Here is an 18,239-nt window from a genome sequence, read left to right on the forward strand (position 1 = left end):
TCTCCTCTACTTTGAGCCAAGAGAGACTGGTATGCTGTTGACAATAGTCCTCTGTGTACATTGAAGAGCAAGACGTGCTGCTCTGTTCTGAGCCAGCTGCAGATCTTATAGGTCCTTCTTTGCAGCACTTGACCATATCATCGGGCAATAGTCAAGATTAGATAAAACTAGAGCTTGCAGGACTTGTTTAGTCGACTGTGGTGTTAAAATGCTGACCATCTCTTTATCACAGACAGACCTCTCCCCATGTTTGCAATAACTGAATCAATATGCGTTGACCATGACAATTTGCAGTCTAGGGTGACACAAAGAAGTTTAGTCTCCTCCACTTGCTCAACAGCCACAACATTCATTACCAGATTCAGCTCTAGAACGTACCTTTTTTATTTTGAGATACAGCGGCTCGTCCTTTAGAAGTTGTGGCGTATTGCAGCACAGCTTGCAGGGTGCCGCAGAATTCTATGGCACGTTATTTAAGTGTCAGCCATTGTTGCCAGAATGATGCAATTTACCACAATCTGCCACCATCTACAACAAACGGTTGCTCCATAAGCTCAAAACTTTTAAAGGGAGAACCACTGTATGTTCAGGACTAGTTTATTAGTAGCCACACATTCCATAACTGACTGCAACTCTTTGTTTAGGTGAAGAGTAGGTGGTCAGTTGACCTGAATGGTCAGAAATGTAAAAGGAGGTCAATTTCAGACATGGTCCTTGTCTTTTTACACTTTTTACACATGGAAATACAGTATGTACAGTACCACCATTTGGATCATTTCTTTGACCACTTTCAGTTTGTGTCTGAGTTTGCCGTTTTGTCTGAAGACTGGCACTAATCAAAGTACCCTGAGGGTCAGTGACCTCTCTGAGACAAGCTGACTGTGTGAGTCTCTGTGGTTATTTATTGATCTAATGTGGAGGGGACTGAAGACACCCACATCTCCTGGAGGCCACAACATGAGGTTCACTCAGTACATTTGAGTTCAGGTCAACCTTCTGTGCTCTTCGCTCTGGTTTTCTCTCTCTCAACATTCTCTATCCATTATATCTCTCTTTTCTCTTCTTCCTCTCTGCTCTCTGTCTGACTGATGTGGACATAGCCAGAGAGAAGCATTTGTGCCGGGTAGGCTCCTTCCACCTCATCAAATCCTTTGGCTGCCCTTTCTGTCTTCACTTCTATATTGTGCTGCTACACCCACACACACACACACACACAGACACACACACACACACACAGAGAGAAAGAGAGAGAAACAGACACACACACGCACACACACACAGAGACAGAGAGAGACACACACACACACAGAGAGAGAGAGAGAGAGACAAAGACACACACACACACACACACACACACACACACAGACTCACACACACACACACACACACACACACACACACACACACACACACACACACACACACACACACACACACACACACACACACACACACACACACACACACACACACAGACAGACACAGACACACACACACACACACAAAGAGACACAGAGGCACACACACACACAGACAGACACAGAGACACACGCACACACGCACACACACACACACACAGACACATACACAGAGAGAGGAGGAGTTTATGGAGGAGTTTATGACCGCCTACATGGCCCTTATGTCTTTCTCCAGGAGTTGAAGACTTGTTATAATTCAACTTTATTTCCATCTGTGCCTGCTGGAAGTGGGGCTGACAGTAGCATTACAACACAAAGACGTAATTGTTACCTTTCAGTTGTCTGCTATAGTGATCGGTTAAATGGGGAGGCATCTCAAACAGAAACGAAAGTCAAATTGCCTCCATCTCCTTGTCTCTGTGTTACAGACAGATTCAGAATCTGGCGGCCACATTGTTCAATTTCCTCCTCCTTTTTCAAACGCTCCTATCTGGATGTCCCTGTCCCTGTAGGCTGTATTCTATTATAAAGCCCGGAATGATTCTTAGAGAATGACCAAACGCTCCTATCTGGATGTCCCTGTCCCTGTAGGCTGTATTCTATTATAAAGCCCGGAATGATTCTTAGAGAATGCCCAAACGCTCCTATCTGGATGTCTCTGTCCCTGTAGGCTGTATTCTATTATAAAGCCCGGAATGATTCTTAGAGAATGACCAAACGCTCCTATCTGGATGTCCCTGTCCCTGTAGGCTGTATTCTATTATAAAGCCCGGAATGATTCTTAGAGAATGACCAAACGCTCCTATCTGGATGTCTCTGTCCCTGTAGGCTGTATTCTATTATAAAGCCCGGAATGATTCTTAGAGAATGACCAAACCTCCCATCTAAAATGGAACTGGTCCAGATGACAGTCTGCTCAGAGGAGAATCTTTCAGTGTTCCCTGAGGACCTGAAGCTGCAGATCTATTGTGAATGTCTTGCAGGTGCACCAAAGACAGGGTTCTGATCATGTCTGATGAACTGAAATGTTAGCAGCGTTTAAATTACAGTCTAAAAGGTTATGGGAACCTCTGCTCTCGGGTAATGTTTTCTGAGGACACCGACGCCTTAATGCTCCCGTCAAACCCCCGCCATTTCCTCCTACCAGCAGCCCCGGGGGATGAGTCATGAAAACTTTGCAAGTAAGCATCGTTCAGGAAGTTCCTTCCTTGTCTAATATTTCCTGAGGGGATGTTGGCGTCCAAACCCTCTTCCACAACCCTGCCGTGCACCCCCAACCCGCCGCCACCCCGCAGCCCTAAGACGAGTCATCACAAAGAGGAGTAGATGAAATACAGCTTTGGACAGTGTGGAGGGTGTGAAGACTAACTCCTCTTGTGATGCTTTGTGACAGAGAGACAGTTCTATGAGTTGAGGTTGGGGGAGCTTTTTGGTCCAAAGTTGTCAGACCCTCTCTGCATTCTGCTCAGGGAACGTGTTCATTCTCTGATGACACGTACGGCATCCTGAATGAGATGTCAGGGTTTTTTTTATGTCCGAGACATAAGATATGGCGCTTCACTCGCTGCTCTGGACTGTGGCCCCTAGATATGACAGGGGGTATGGGGGAAGGTGGAGGGAAAGAAAGAGAGAGAAATTGAGAAAAGTTATTTGAATTGAGTGTGTAACAGAGAGGGATGCTGATCTAAGGTCAGTGTTGTATTGTTCCACTATAATGGTTCAGATTATTTAGGAGAGAGTAAACAGATCCTAGATCTGTGCCTTTGTACAACCTCGCTCTGGTTCTTCATAGACATCTTACCGCCACAGAGCCTTTTGGGACATGTAATGCATCATGAGTCTGGTCTCTTGCCATGTAACACCACAATATTTATGTCAGAGATTAGTCTTGTAGCAGCTCCTCATAGGAAACAATGTGTCACACTTCACTTAGTTTACTTTAAGTTTGTTTCTAACACTTCAATTGAAATCGGCGCTCTTAGTCCATAATTGAGTGTGAATGATGATGTGCAGAGCGTGTCAAACCCAAGCCGTTTTCCTCAGACATTAAAATGAAGGGCTATCATCACACACTACATGACCAAATGTATGTCGACACCTGCTCATCAAACATCTCATTCCAAAATCATGGTCATTAATATGGAGTTGCTCCCCTCCTTTGCTGATATAACAGCCTCCACTCTTCTGGGAAGGCTTTCCATTGGATGTTGGAACATTGCTGCTACAACAGCCTCCACTCTTCTGGGAAGGCTTTCCGTTGGATGTTGGAACATTGCTGCTATAACAGCCTCCACTCTTCTGGGAAGGATTTCCATTGGATGTTGGAACATTGCTGTGGGGACTTGCTTCTATTCAGCCACAAGAGCTTTAGTGAGGTCGGGCACTGATGTTGGGCGATTAGGCCTGGCACGCAGTCGGCATTCCTAGTCATCTCAAAGGTGTCAGATGGGGTTGAAGTCAGGGCTCTGTTCAGGACAGTCAAGTTCTTCCACACCGATGTCATCAAACCATTTCTGTATGGACCTTGCTTTGTGCACGGGGGCATTGTCATGCTAAAACAGGAAAGATCCTTACCCAAACTGTTGCCACAAAGTTGGAAGCACAGAATCGTCTCGAATGTCATTTCTTAAGAGGCCTACCCCCAACCACGAAAAACAGCCCCAGACCATTATTCATCCTCCACCAAACTTTACAGCTGGCACTATGCATTCGGGCAGGTAGCGTTCTCCTGGCATCCGCCAAACCCAGGTTCGTCCGTCGGACTGCCAGATGGTGAAGCGTGATTCATCGCTCCAGCCGACGCTTGGCATTGTGCATGGTCATCTGAGGCATGTGTGCGGCTGCTCGGAAGTGGAAACCCATTTCATGAAGCTCCAGACGAACAGTTCTTGTGCTGACGTTTGGAACTCGGTAGTGTGTGTTGCAACCGGGGACAGACTATTTTTGCATGGTACGCGCTTCAGCACTCGGCGGTCCCGTTCTGTGAGCTTGTGTGCCCTACCACTTTGTGGCTGAGCCGTTGTTACTCCTAGACGTTTCCAATTCACAATAACAGCACATGCAGTTGACTGGGGCAGCTTTAGCAGGGCAGAAATTTGATGAACTGACTTGTTGGAAAGGTGTCATGCATGGCTGTGTGCTCAATTTTTATACACCTGTCAGCAGCGGGTGTGACTGATGTAGCTGAATCCACTAATTTGAACAGGTGTCCAACTATGTTTGTATATATAGGGTATATTACGGTTTATGTCCTACCCTTTAGAAAATGGCTTAATATGTGCCCTGAATATTACTCCGTCACAAACACACACACACTCCATCTCATGCTGCTCTGGGGTTAATTAAAAGCTGTAATGGACGATTTTAAATTAGAGATCATTAAGCCCACACAAGCTCTATAACACACACATACATGCACACTTACACACACACACACACACACACACACACACACACACCTCTCACCATCCTACCACCATCTATTCTCACACACCATGGTCAGTGACGTGGCGCCTGACAGATGACCAATAATTATCTGACCTTATCCGCTGGGCCTCATGGGTCGGAGGAGAGGTGAGGAGAGAAAAGAGAGTAAGAGAGGAGACAAAGAGAAAATTAGAGGAAGAGGAGAGAAGAGAGGAAGAGGATATGGAGGAAGAGGAGATGGAGATAGAGGAGAGAGGAAGATGAGAGAGGAAAGAGAGAAGGATGAGAGCGAGGAAGAGGGTATAGAGGAACAGGTGAGGAGAGAGAGGAAAAGCAGAGAGAAGGAGAGGAGTGAGAGGAAGAGGAGAGAGATGAAGAAAGGGGAAAAGGGAAGAAGAGAGAGCATAGCCATAGGTGTCGGTTTTGCCAACACCTGCTCTCCCAGCTTCAATTCCACAGTATCAGGGGTCTCTCTCGCTCTCTCTCTCTCTATCACAGCTATACCCAGTATGCTGTGAACACGTCTTCTTAGTTAACTGGCTCTGAGCCAGAAGTACGCTAACATCATTAGTTCCCCCATCACCAATCCTACGAATCACTCATGATATGAGGCATCTTAGGGAGAGACGGAGCTGCAGTTTCTGTAGGAAAACTGCAGTGCCAGAATAGAAGGAGAAAGGGTCTCTGGGTTTTAGGGGAGACTCCAGAGCCAGAATAGAAGGAGAAAGGGTCTCTGGGTTTTAGGAGAGACTGCAGAGCCAGAGCCAGAATAGAAGGAGAAAGGGTCTCTGGGTTTTAGGGGAGACTGCAGAGCCAGAGCCAGAATAGAAGGAGAAAGGGTCTCTGGGTTTTAGGGGAGACTGCAGAGCCAGAGCCAGAATAGAAGGAGAAAGGGTCTCTGGGTTTTAGGGGAGACTGCAGAGCCAGAGCCATAATAGAAGGAGAAAGGGTCTCTGGGTTTTAGGGGAGACTGCAGAGCCAGAGCCAGAATAGAAGGAGAAAGGGTCTCTGGGTTTTAGGGGAGACTGCAGAGCCAGAGCCAGAATAGAAGGAGAAAGGGTCTCTGGGTTTTAGGGGAGACTGCAGAGCCAGAGCCAGAATAGAAGGAGAAAGGGTCTCTGGGTTTTAGGGGAGACTGCAGAGCCAGAGCCAGAATAGAAGGAGAAAGGGTCTCTGGGTTTTAGGGGAGACTGCAGAGCCAGAGCCAGAATAGAAGGAGAAAGGGTCTCTGGGTTTTAGGAGATACTGCAGAGCCAGAGCCAGAATAGAAGGAGAAAGGGTCTCTGGGTTTTAGGAGATACTGCAGAGCCAGAGCCAGAATAGAAGGATAAAAGGTCTCTGGGTTTTAGGAGAGACTGCAGAGCCAGAGCCAGAATAGAAGGAGAAAGGGTCTCTGGGTTTTAGGGGAGACTGCAGAGCCAGAGCCAGAATAGAAGGAGAAAGGGTCTCTGGGTTTTAGGGGAGACTGCAGAGCCAGAGCCAGAATAGAAGGAGAAAGGGTCTCTTGGTTTTAGGGGAGACTGCAGAGCCAGAGCCAGAATAGAAGGAGAAAGGGTCTCTGGGTTTTAGGGGAGACTGCAGAGCCAGAGCCAGAATAGAAGGAGAAAGGGTCTCTGGGTTTTAGGAGAGACTGCAGAGCCAGAGCCAGAATAGAAGGAGAAAGGGTCTCTGGGTTTTAGGGGAGACTGCAGAGCCAGAGCCAGAATAGAAGGAGAAAGGGTCTCTGGGTTTTAGGAGAGACTGCAAACAGCCTGTTTGATCAGCTTTAAAGGTTTGTCCATTTGGAGAGTCTGTAGCAAAGCTTTATGTAATGTGTGTGAGAGTGTGCAGTGTGTGTGGTTTGAGTTGGATTGTGTGTTGAGAGGAATGAGTAGAGAGTGTGTAGCTTTTAAGCTGTGTGAGTTGGAGAATGTATAGCTTTTAAGCTGGGTGAGTTGGAGAACATTTAGCTTTAAAGCTGTGTGTGTTGGAGAGTGTGTAAAGAGTGTGTGTTATTTGGAGAATATCTAGCTTTAAAGCTGTGTGAGTGTGAGAATATCTAGTTTTAAAGCTGTGTGTTGGAAAATGTATTGCTTTAAAGCTGTGTGTGTTGGAGAATGTATAGCTTTCAAGCTGTGTGTGTTGGAGAATGTATAGTTTTAAAGCTGTGTGTGTTGGAGAATGTATAGTTTTAAAGCTGTGTGTGTTGGAGAATGTATAGCTTTAAAGCTGTGTGAGTTGGAGAATGTATAGCTTTAAAGCTGTGTGTGTTGGAGAATATATAGCTTTAAAGCTGTGTGTTGGAAAATGTATTGCTTTAAAGCTGTGTGTGTTGGAGAATATAGGATCTCTCGAACCAGGATCTCTAGTGGCACAGCTAGCACTGTGATGCAGTGCCTTAGACCACTGCGCCTCTCGGGAGGCCCAGAGCTCTACACTTCTACATCACACAACTGATCTAGCTAACGCATCATAACATACTGAGACAGGACAGCAGCAGAAATAGAGAGGGAGGGGGGGAGGGAGAGCGGGGGGGGGAGAAAGAGGGAGAGAGAGAGAAAGAGAGAGGGGGAGAGAGAGAGGGAGAGGGGGGAGAGAGGGACAGAGAGAGAGGGGGGGAGGGAGAGAGAGGGAGGGAGAGAGAGAGGGGGGAGGGAGAAAGAGGGAGGGAGAGAGAGAGAGAGAGGGGGGAGAGAGAGGGGGGAGGGAGAGAAAGGGAGGGAGAGAGGGGGGCAGAGGGAGGCAGAGGGAGAGACTCACATATACACCAACCCACCCCCACTCACTCACATATACACCAACCCACCCCCCACACACTCACATATACACCAACCCACCCCCCCACACTCACATATACACCAACCCACCCCCCCACACTCACATATACACCAACCCACCCCCCCCACACTCACATATACACCAACCCACCCGCACACACTCACATATACACCAACCCACCCCCAACGCACTCACATATACACCAACCCACCCCCCACACACTCACATATGCACCAACCCATCCCCCACACTCACATATACACCAACCCACCCCCCACGTACTCACATATACACCAATCCACACCCCACACACTTGGTGTACCCACCCCCCACACACTCACATATACACCAACCCATCCCCCACACTCACATATACACCAACCCACCCCCCACATACTCACATATACACCAATCCACACCCCACACACTTGGTGTACCCACCCCCCACACACTCACATATACACCAACCCACCCCCCCACACTCACATATACACCAACCCACCCCCCCACACTCACATATACACCAATCCCCCCCACACACTCACATATACACCAACCCAAGCCCCACACACACATATACACCAACCCATCCCCCACACACATATACACCAACCCACCCCCACACACTCACATATACACCAATCCCCCCCACACACTCACATATACACCAACCCAAGCCCCACACACACATATACACCAACCCACCCCCACACACATATACATCACACCCACCCCCCACACACATATACACCACACCCACCCCCCACACACATATACACCACACCCACCCCCCACACACATATACACCACACCCACCCCCCACACTCACATATACACCAACCCACCCCCCACACTCACATATACACCACACCCACCCCCCACACTCACATATACACCACACCCACCCCCCACACACACATATACACCACACCCACCCCCCACACTCACATATACACCAACCCACCCCCCACACTCACATATACACCACACCCACCCCCCACACTCACATATACACCACACCCACCCCCCACACACACATATACACCACACCCACCCCCCACACACACATATACACCACACCCACCCCCCACACTCACATATACACCAACCCACCCCCCACACTCACATATACACCACACCCACCCCCCACACACACATATACACCACACCCACCCCCCACACTCACATATACACCACACCCACCCCCCACACTCACATATACACCACACCCACCCCCCACACTCACATATACACCACACCCACCCCCCACACACACATATACACCAACCCACCCCCCACACTCACATATACACCACACCCACCCCCCACACTCACATATACACCACACCCACCCCCCACACACACATATACACCAACCCACCCCCCACACTCACATATACACCAACGCACTCCCCACACTCACATATACACCACACCCACCCCCCACACACACATATACACCAACCCACCCCCCACACTCACATATACACCACACCCACCCCCCACACTCACATATACACCACACCCACCCCCCACACACACATATACACCAACCCACCCCCCACACTCACATATACACCACACCCACCCGCACACACTCACATATACACCAACCCACCCCCCACACTCACATATACACCACACCCACCCGCACACACTCACATATACACCAACCCACCCCCCACACTCACATATACACCAACGCACTCCCCCACACACATATACACCAACCCACCCCCCACACTCACATATACACCAACGCACCCCCCACACTCACATATACACCACACCCACCCGCACACACTCACATATACACCAACCCACCCCCCACACTCACATATACACCACACCCACCCGCACACACTCACATATACACCAACCCACCCCCCACACTCACATATACACCACACCCACCCGCACACACTCACATATACACCAACCCACCCCCCACACTCACATATACACCAACGCACTCCCCCACACACATATACACCACACCCACCCCCCACACTCACATATACACCACACCCACCCCCCACACTCACATATACACCACACCCACCCCCCACACTCACATATACACCACACCCACCCCCCACACACACATATACACCAACCCACCCCCCACACTCACATATACACCACACCCACCCCCCACACTCACATATACACCACACCCACCCCCCACACACACATATACACCAACCCACCCCCCACACTCACATATACACCAACGCACTCCCCACACTCACATATACACCACACCCACCCCCCACACACACATATACACCAACCCACCCCCCACACTCACATATACACCACACCCACCCGCACACACTCACATATACACCAACCCACCCCCCACACTCACATATACACCACACCCACCCGCACACACTCACATATACACCAACCCACCCCCCACACTCACATATACACCAACGCACTCCCCCACACACATATACACCACACCCACCCCCCACACTCACATATACACCACACCCACCCCCCACACTCACATATACACCACACCCACCCCCCACACTCACATATACACCACACCCACCCCCCACACACACATATACACCAACCCACCCCCCACACTCACATATACACCACACCCACCCCCCACACTCACATATACACCACACCCACCCCCCACACACACATATACACCAACCCACCCCCCACACTCACATATACACCAACGCACTCCCCACACTCACATATACACCACACCCACCCCCCACACACACATATACACCAACCCACCCCCCACACTCACATATACACCACACCCACCCCCCACACTCACATATACACCACACCCACCCCCCACACACACATATACACCAACCCACCCCCCACACTCACATATACACCACACCCACCCGCACACACTCACATATACACCAACCCACCCCCCACACTCACATATACACCACACCCACCCGCACACACTCACATATACACCAACCCACCCCCCACACTCACATATACACCAACGCACTCCCCCACACACATATACACCAACCCACCCCCCACACTCACATATACACCAACGCACCCCCCACACTCACATATACACCACACCCACCCGCACACACTCACATATACACCAACCCACCCCCCACACTCACATATACACCACACCCACCCGCACACACTCACATATACACCAACCCACCCCCCACACTCACATATACACCACACCCACCCGCACACACTCACATATACACCAACCCACCCCCCACACTCACATATACACCAACGCACTCCCCCACACACATATACACCACACCCACCCCCCACACTCACATATACACCACACCCACCCCCCACACTCACATATACACCAACGCACTCCCCCACATACGCACACAGTTGTTTTTCTTTCGATCTCTTCATACTCTCACTACTAGCTACACCATTAGCAAGAATCCTAAAGGATTGCAGTGATTTCGGCAGGCAATCATTTGCTTCCTCCAATCTGACAGTTTGATTCATTTCTTAACCTTGCCGGACTGATTATCAGTTAAGCCCAGTCAATCTGAGGGGAGTTCTATTGACAAATGCTGTACCGATCTTATTGAAAGGATTCACAACAAACGGACGGTAGCCTACGTCTCAATGACTTATTGATCTCATTGCACCCCCCCCCCCCCCCCCCCCCACACACACACACACACACACACACACACACACATGTCCTTCACAACAAAGGATTAACAACTAATTAGTTACAAAAGTCTCAAGACTTATTGGACTCAACATTAATGGAGAATCACGCTTGAGATTGACTCTTGAGGTTTGAAGGCACTCTAGGCTGGTTCCACACATTGGGAGCCCCGTTACTATGTAAAGCACTTTGAGCATCTGAAGAAGTATCCCATCAATCTAATCCGTTACAATTATTAATGCATGTCTGTATACTTTCCAGAGTATTTGAAAGTGACAGGAGCTGCAGATTGTGTGTGTGTGTGTGTGTGTGTGTGTGTGTGTGTGTGTGTGTGTGTGTGTGTGTGTGTGTGTGTGTGTGTGTGGTGTGTCTGATTATTAGGGGTGTCGTTTGCGGGAAATGGAGCAGGCTGAGGGAGAAAGGCTGGTCTCATAGTCCTAATAGGATCCATGCTTATATGTCTTGCTGTGCTCCACTGTGACGTGTCTAAAACAGGCTCCGCAGATGCAGCATGACCTTCTTAATAAACCACTGCACTACCAAGGGATGGAATGAAGTAAAGGAATCAAATATGAAGGGATGGAGTCAAATATGATCAATATGAGGTGGTGTGTATAATGGACATACGCTGACCTATGGTCAAAGATTGACACTCTCTCTCACACACACACATTTATTCATTCACATATAAACTATCACATAAACAAAGTCACAAACGCAAAATAACATACACAGACACATTTTTAACACGCTCAAATACACACACACACACACACACACACACACACACAAGCGGTAGTTCACGTTCTGAAATACTGTATGCTATTGTCATATTTACAATGTGTTTACTATGTGCATGTCCTGTTGTGTGTATATACAGTACCTTCAAAAAGTCTACATTTATTCCACATTTTGTTGTGTTACAGGCTGAATTCAAAATGCATTCAATTGAGAGTTATTCTCACCTGTCTACACTCAATACCCCATAATAACAAAGTGATAACGTGTTTAGAAATGTTTGCAAATATATTTGAAAATGAAATACAGGAATACCTCGTTCTGCCACCTCTGGTCTCATGGTCCTTCCATTCCTACGGGAGGGCAGCTCCTGCTCAGCCCAGTCCAAGCTCTTCTCTGTCCTGGCACCCCAATAGTGGAACCAACTTCCCCCTGAAGCTAGGACAGCAGAATCCCACCCAGCTTCTGAAAGCTCTTGAAACCCTACCTCTTCAAAGAGTATTAAATAACCCCCTCTTCATCTCAACCCCCCCTTCTAGCTCTGACTTTGCTGATAACCTCTTTATTGAGCGTGTCCACCCTAGCTATCTTAAGATGAATGCACTCTGCTAAATGACTCAAATGTAAATGCGTCTCTAAGAGCTTCCCACCCCTGGTTTGTGCAACATTTGCCCATTATTATTTACATAATTCTTCAAGCTGTGTCAAGTAGGTTGTTGTTGGTCATTGCTAGACAACCATGTTCAGGCCATAGATTTTTAAGTAGAATTTACTCAAAACTGTAATTCGGCCACTCGGGAACATTCACTGTCTTCCTGGTAAGCAACTCCAGTTTAGATTTGGCCCCAGTCCTTAACGATTACAAGCATACTGTACCCATAACATGATGCAGCCACCACTATGCTTGTAAATATGAAGAGTGGTACTCAGTAATGTGTTCTATTGGATTTACCCCAAACATAACACTTTGTATTTAGGACAAAAAGTGAATGGCTATTTGTTTGCAGTATTACAGGATGCATGTTTTGGAATATTTTTAGTCTGTACAGGCTTCGTTCTTTTCACTCTGTCAAGTAGGTTAGTATTGTGGAGTAACTACAGCGTTGTTGATCCATCCTCAGTTTTCTCCTATCACAGGCATTAAACTCTGTAACTGTTTTAAAGTCACCATTGGCCTCATGGTGAAATCCCTGAGAGGTTTTCTTTCTTTCTAGCAACTGAGTTGGGAAGGATGCCTGTATCTTTGTAGTGACTGGGTGTATTGATACACCATCCAAGTGTAATGAATAACTTCACCATGCTCAAAGGGATATTCAATGTCTGATTTTATTTATTTATCCATCTACCAATATGTGCCCTTCTTTGTGGCATTGGAAAACCTCCCAGGTCTTTGTGGCATTGGAAAACCTCCCTGGTCTTTGTGGCATTGGAAAACCTCCCTGGTCTTTGTGGCATTGGAAAATCTCCCAGGTCTTTGTGGCATTGGAAAACCTCTCTGGTCTTTGTGGCATTGGAAAACCTCCCAGGTCTTTGTGGCATTGGAAAACCTCCCTGGTCTTTGTGGCATTGGAAAATCTCCCAGGTCTTTGTGGCATTGGAAAACCTCCCTGGTCTTTGTGGCATTGGAAAACCTCCCTGGTCTTTGTGGCATTGGAAAACCTCCCTGGTCTTTGTGGCATTGGAAAACCTCCCTGGTCTTTGTGGCATTGGAAAACCTCCCTGGTCTTTGTGGCATTGGAAAACCTCCCTGGTCTTTGTGGCATTGGAAAATCTCCCAGGTCCTTGTGGCATTGGAAAACCTCCCAGGTCTTTGTGGCATTGGAAAACCTCCCAGGTCTTTGTTGCATTGGAAAACCTCCCAGGTCTTTGTGGCATTGGAAAACCTCCCAGCTCTTTGTGGCATTAGAAAACCTCCCAGGTCTTTGTGGCATTAGAAAACCTCCCAAGTCCTTGTGGCATTGGAAAACCTCCCAGGTCTTTGTGGCATTGGAAAACCTCCCAGGTCTTTGTGGCATTGGAAAACCTCCTTGGTTTTTGTGGCATTGGAAAAACCTCCCAGGACTTTGTGGCATTGGAAAAACCTCCCAGGTCTTTGTGGTTTCATCTGTGTTTGAAAATCACTGTCTGACTCACTCTGTGGGGTACAGAGTGTTGCTTTTTATTTTTAATTCATTTGTAAAAATGTCTAAAAACATAATTCCACTTTGACATTATGGGGTATTGTGTATAGACCACTGACCAAAAATATAAATGTAATCCCTTTTAAAATGAGGCTGTAACAAAGCAAAATGTGTAAAAAGTCAAGGGGTGTGAATACTTTCTGAAGGTACTGTATGTGTACGGCACCTGTTTAGATATTGGGGCTTCCTGGGACGAGCCAGTTAGCTACCATGCTCGAGATTTAATGGTCACATTAGCTCCGGCTAATTCACAGTTCTTTCCAGACAAATCACAAGTCTACAGCCATCAACATACTGCTGTCTTGCACATTACATTTTTTTTATATTGAACCTTTATTTAACTGGGCAAGTCAGTTAAAAGTAACTTCCTCACCATTTTAGATAAGCATGCTCCGTTCAGAAAATGCAGAACTAAGAACAGATATAGCCATTGGTTCACTCCAGACCTGACTGCCCTCGACCAGCACAAAAACATCCTGTGGCGGACTGCAATAGCATCGAATAGTCCCCCGGATATGCAACTGTTCAGGGAAGTCAGGAACCAATACACGCAGTCAGTCAGGAAAGCAAAGGCCTGCTTCTTCAGGCAGAAATTTGCATCCGGTAGCTCTAACTCCAAAAAGTTCTGGGACACTGTGAAGTCCATGGAGAACAAGAGCACCTCCTCCCAGCTGCCCACTGCACTGAGGCTAGGTAACACGGTCACCACCGATAAATCCATGATTATCGAAAACTTCAACAAGCATTTCTCAACGGCTGGCCATGCCTTCCTCCTGGTTACTCCAACCTCGGCCAACAGCTCCGCCCTCCCTGCAGCTACTCGCCCAAGCCTCTCCAGGTTCTCCTTTACCCAAATCCAGATAGCAGATGTTCTGAAAGAGCTGCAAAACCTGGAGCCGTACAAATCAGCTGGGCTTGACAATCTGGACCCTCTATTTCTGAAACTATCCGCCGCCATTGTCGCAACCCCTATTACCAGCCTGTTCAACCTCTCTTTCATATCGTCTGAGATCCCCAAGGATTGGAAAGCTGCCGCAGTCATCCCCCTCTTCAAAGGGGGAGACACCCTGGACCCAAACTGTTACAGACCTATATCCATTCTGCACTGCCTATCTAAGGTCTTCGAAAGCCAAGTCAACAAACAGGTCACTGACCATCTCAAATCCCACCATACCTTCTCCGCTGTGCAATCTGGTTTCCGAGCCGGTCACGGATGCACCTCAACCACACTCAAGGTATTAAACGATATCATAACCGCCATCAATAAAAGACAGTACTGTGCAGCCGTCTTCATCGACCTTGCCAAGGCTTTCGACTCTGTCAATCACCATATTCTTATCGGCAGACTCAGTAGCCTCGGTTTTTCTGATGACTGCCTTGCCTGGTTCACCAACTACTTTGCAGACAGAGTTCGGTGTGTCAAATCGGAGGGCATGCTGTCCGGTCCTCTGGCAGTCTCTATGGGGGTGCCACAGGGTTCAATTCTCGGGCCGACTCTTTTCTCTGTATATATCAATGATGTTGCTCTTGCTGCGGGTGATTCCCTGATCCACCTCTACGCAGACGACACTATTCTGTATACTTCCGGCCCGTCCTTGGACACTGTGCTATCTAACCTCCAAATGAGCTTCAATGCCATACAACACTCCTTCCGTGGCCTCCAACTGCTCTTAAACGCTAGTAAAACCAAATGCATGCTTTTCAACTGTTTGCTGCCTGCACCCGCACGCCTGACTAGCATCACCACCCTGGATGGTTCCGACCTAGAATATGTGGACATCTATAAGTACATAGGTGTCTGGCTAGACTGTAAACTCTCCTTCCAGACTCATATCAAACACCTCCAATCTAAAATCAAATCTAGAGTCGGCTTTCTATTTCGCAACAAAGCCTCTTTCACTCACGCTTCCAATGCTAGGTAAAGCTCCGCTCCAGCAGGTGTATCTCACTGATCATCCCTAAAGCCAACACCTAATTTGGCTGCCTTTCGTTCCAGTTCTCTGCTGCCTGTGACTGGAACGAATTGCAAAAATCGCTGAAGTTGGAGACTTTTATCTCCCTCACCAACTTCAAACATCTGCTATCCGAGCAGCTAACCGATCGCTGCAGCTGTACATAGTCTATCGGTAAATAGCCCACCCAATTTTACCTACCTCATCCCCATACTGTTTATATTTATTTACTTTTCTGCTCTTTTGCACACCAATATCTCTACCTGTGCATAACCATCTGATCATTTATCAATTACACTATTCTTAAAACATGGTTGCATGTTGCTCCATCTTAGCCAGAGTGCCAGTCTTTTGGTGCTATCATGCCGATTCCTTGTCACTCAGCTTGACAAGGACAGCGACAGAGTTGGCAAAGGCACAAACAGGTCTGGGACCAGGCTAGTTTCACCTGGGTGCAAAGAGGAGAAAAACTAAAAGAAACTCCAGCACACTTGACATTCTTCAAAACAACGTTTGGGTCAATAGTTCCTGGTCTAAAACCTTCAAGTAAACTTTGAGGGGTTTTGACACAAACTTTAGTTTGAGATCCACATGGTGGATCGTACAAGAAATCTGGTGTGTTGGAGTTTCTTCTTCAATGACTTCTAGAACTCTTACTTCTAGTCCTCAGATACCTTCACGCTCCGGTGAATTCTGATGTTGTTCTTATAATGAACTACCATTAAAGAGTCTCAGTGTGAAGAGAAGAGGTCAGCTGTATGAGGTCCGGAGGTGAGCAGATGTAGTCGCTGTAGCCACGTACATGGCTGTGGATAAATGGATAATGAGGGAAAGTAAAGGTATCATCAGATGAGGAGTAGAGAAACTGATAGATGTTTGGGATCGTCAAGTATGAGAACAGGAGTCAGGAGAAGGACAAGGTCAGCTTGCAGACAGACACTCTCTCTCTCTCTCTGTGTGTTTTGATGCTCAGAACTGTGTGTGTCAGTGGGCAGGCAGGCGTCTGTTTGCGCCTGGGCAGAGACAAACGTGTCTGCATGAGTGTGTGTTTTTCTATATGTGTGGTGGTCGTGTGTGTGTTTGGTTTTACTATCCTTGTGGGGACCAGAAGTAAAACAAGGAAAAGTCATGACATTTTGCCGGCCCCCAAAAGGAAAAAGGCTATTTTAGGCTTCTGGGTTAAATTTAGGTTTAGGGGAATACAATTAGGGCTAGGGTTAGAATCAGGATTAGGTGTTAAGGTTAGAGTTCAGGTTAGGGTTAAGGTTAGGTTTAGGGTTTGGTGTTACGGAAAATAGGATTTTGAATGGGAATCAAGTAAAACAGAGCTGTGTGTGTGTGTGTGTGTGTGTGTGTGTGTGTTTTTGTGTGTGTGTAAGGGTAAGGGTAAGGGTTTGCGACAGTCCAGGGAGCAGGGAAGGCCATCCCTTCAGGCTGCATCACCCTGCTTAGAGGACCACTTCCCCTGTACTGAATATTTAAAATGACTGAGCACTGTGTTCCCACGCTACAGCTGAAAGCAAGCAACAGACACCCTAATTCTCAAGCACACCTCCCAACACACACCAATCTCTTTCTCTCTCTCTTTTCCTCGCAAACACAGACACAGAAAAATAGGCTTGAAGGGGTAAAACAAACACATAGGCTTGAAGGGGTAATACTGCCCCTCACTTGGCTCTAAATCTCCCATCGCCGCGGCAACAGGACCCTCAGGCACGCCGCCAACTGCTCCCATAATGCACCAGCGCAAATTAAATCTCAGGGCTGTTCCTTCTCTCTCCTCTCTCTAACTCTCTCGCTCTCTCTCTCTCTCTCTTCCTCTCTCTCTCTCTTCCTCTCTCTCTCTTTCAACAACACACAGTCAGCTTTAGAGGTATGGAAATGAACTTGTCTTATCCTGTTCCATCTACAAGTTGCATACAAAACAATATCAAAAGGCTCCGCTGTTCAAACAACAAAAATCCATCAGTGAAATATGCATTTGATGTTCTGACACGTCTTGATGTGTCTCACCAATAAAACCCTTCTCATCTCATCTATCAGAGTCCATCGCTACCTAGGGGCACTTTTCTGTTCTATGTTTTAGCAA

The 18,239-nt window shown here is 47.6% G+C and overlaps 1 protein-coding gene across 4 annotated transcripts in view; it reads left to right on the forward strand.

Moving 5' to 3' along the window:
- The window catches only part of LOC110521072 (1-phosphatidylinositol 4,5-bisphosphate phosphodiesterase beta-1), a 241,742-nt gene that overhangs the window by 100,111 nt on the left and 123,392 nt on the right, over positions 1-18,239 (forward strand). The window lies entirely within an intron of this gene.

The sequence above is a fragment of the Oncorhynchus mykiss genome, chromosome 4, assembly GCF_057628025.1.
Source record: "Oncorhynchus mykiss isolate SJ-2025 chromosome 4, ASM5762802v1, whole genome shotgun sequence".
Lineage (NCBI taxonomy): Eukaryota > Metazoa > Chordata > Actinopteri > Salmoniformes > Salmonidae > Oncorhynchus > Oncorhynchus mykiss.